The following is a 2,184-nucleotide window of genomic DNA, read 5'->3' as shown; positions in this document are numbered from 1 at the left end:
TGCATTTCACTATTCATGTAGTAACTGCAGCTAGAATTTTACTTGCGTCCTACTAGAAATGACAAGCAACACCTAAACAGGAGAAACTAATAGAGAAGATAATGGAAACTGCAGAAATGGACAAATTAACTTCCATATTGAATGGACAAGTGGAAGAAGACTTTTTTACACCTTGGAAGCCCTTTTACGAATGGTTAAATAATAAATTTACAGAATAGAATCCAACAAAAGGGCAATAATGTATGAAATAGCTGAACTTACAGTTATAATTGTATTGAAATTATTTAGGACGGGCAGCCCAATCCTAATAAGGGCACGGAAAGTGAACAGGAACCGAACTAAGGCTTGCGAGGGCGCATCTAGCCCGTACGCCCGCGTAAGTGGCCTTCCGCCCGCGCTGGGACGTGGCGCTGGCCCGCCGGCGGGCCAGCACCGGTGCAAGCCACAGGCGCCCGGGCGGCGGCGCAGAAGTGGCGTAGAGCCCTACGCCGACGCAGGGGGGGGGCGGGGAGCAAGGCGGGGTCAGAGTTAGTCCGCTCCCTAAGCTCCTCCAGAAGCGGGAACGCCCACAGCGGCGCAAAAAAGCTACGCCACGGAAAAAGAAGGCGTAGCCCATAGGCGTCCATGGAACGGCGAAAAATCAGCCCCCTCTCTGAGCGCCTCGCCCCGCCCCTATGGCCCGAAGGAGCATAGGATGAGAACTATCCCGGGGACCAATCAGCATGCGCGCCCGGCGTGGACGAGCCCCCCTCTCTGCACCCAATCACCTGCGACCGCGCCCTACAAAACATCCGGCCAGCGCCACCCAAACCCCCAGGTAAGTGAGCACTCGGCCGGAGGCTCTGCCCGTCTGCTGAGTGGCATTGCCCCTTTGAAAACCGAAACGGGCTGAGGGCATTCACATTGGCAGGCGCAGAATGCACTCCGGGGACTTTGCGAAAAACTGGGGGAACTTCGCATAAAGGGGAAGAGGTGCAAATGTCTGCCTAACTCTCTTTCTACCGTGATAGAAAGAATGACTCCACAGCTAACTGATGCATGCTAGTTGCTTCTAACTAAGCACAAACAAACTAACCCTTCCGTGGCAGAAGGGAATGACACTTTGCAAATTAACCGCATGCTCTCCCGTTTCCTTGCAGGTGCCCTGACTCTGGCGCTCCCACCTGGTGATGACCGACGGAGCGCTGACAGGTAAGGAGGAGGTGGGGGGGCATTCCGCAGATTAGCGCAAACCGCCCATTCACCTGAACCCACCCGCTCACTTGCCGCTTTGGGTGAGGCCCAGCAGGGGTGGGGGGCAACCATGGCCGCCCCTGGCTGCCTCAGAGGCAGGCGCCTCGAAAACCACATGTGGCCAGGTGTTTGTTGTGACCAGCTCATTCTCTCCCTTAAAGGTAAAGGCTTGCCAAGGCCGAGTGCATCCTCACCAGACCGTCATGCATCAGCTGCTGCCCTCGACCATGTGCAACCCCCCCCCCCGGATGGCGGAGTGTGGGGCTTGCCTTGCCAGTGGAATGAGGCAAAGCCCACACGTGTCTTTTTCCCCCACAGGCACATCCAGGGCATGGCTGCTCCCCCGCGCCCCGCCCTCCCCAAACATCTCTGACGGACGGTTGGCTGCAGCCCAGGAAGCACCGTCGCGCCGCGGCCTGCATCCCAGCCCCGCCCCTCCGAGCGGGAAGGAGGGCTGTGTGGAATGCTCCAGCTCCCTCGCCAGCCTAAACGCAAGCCCGCTCTTTCCAGTGCAATAAAACGAGATGTACAACAACTGTCTTCTGTGTCTGCGAGTCTGACTTCGTCCTCCGCCCCTCCTCCAACACTCCCGTCACATCTCCCCACCTGCACATTGCCACAAATGTATCCGACACACCCCGTCTTGCCTCCCCGCCCCCTCCCTCCCTCCTCCTCCCCCCCCCTCCTCCTCTGTATTTGACCAGTGTCTGTACCACCCATCTGCCGAAGAGAACTTGATTCTCAGAAGCCTGTGCCACAATAAAATTGGATAGTTGTAAAGGTGCTACGGGACCCTTTTTGAATTCGCTACCACAGGCTAACACGGCTAACCCCCCTGTATCTATGGCCAGGTAGAGGGTTGGGGCGGGGCATGTGAGCGGGGATCCCCGGTGGGGAGAGTAGCTGGCACACGATAAGCCAGGGAGAGGGTGGTGCGAGCTGCAGCTGCAA

The 2,184-nt window shown here is 57.3% G+C and overlaps 1 long non-coding RNA gene across 1 annotated transcript; it reads left to right on the top strand.

Annotated features, from left to right (window-relative positions):
• Positions 1–577: 577 nt before the first annotated feature.
• Positions 578–1,768, top strand: LOC129340593 (uncharacterized). The gene is made up of 3 exons (XR_008598037.1): positions 578–817; positions 1,140–1,191; positions 1,552–1,768. It is a non-coding gene; the product is annotated as an uncharacterized LOC129340593 (long non-coding RNA).
• Positions 1,769–2,184: the final 416 nt, after the last annotated feature.

This window comes from Eublepharis macularius, chromosome 12, assembly GCF_028583425.1.
Source record: "Eublepharis macularius isolate TG4126 chromosome 12, MPM_Emac_v1.0, whole genome shotgun sequence".
NCBI lineage: Eukaryota > Metazoa > Chordata > Lepidosauria > Squamata > Eublepharidae > Eublepharis > Eublepharis macularius.
The sequence above is the reverse complement of the archived record's forward strand: the minus strand, read 5'-3'. Positions and strand labels throughout refer to the sequence as shown.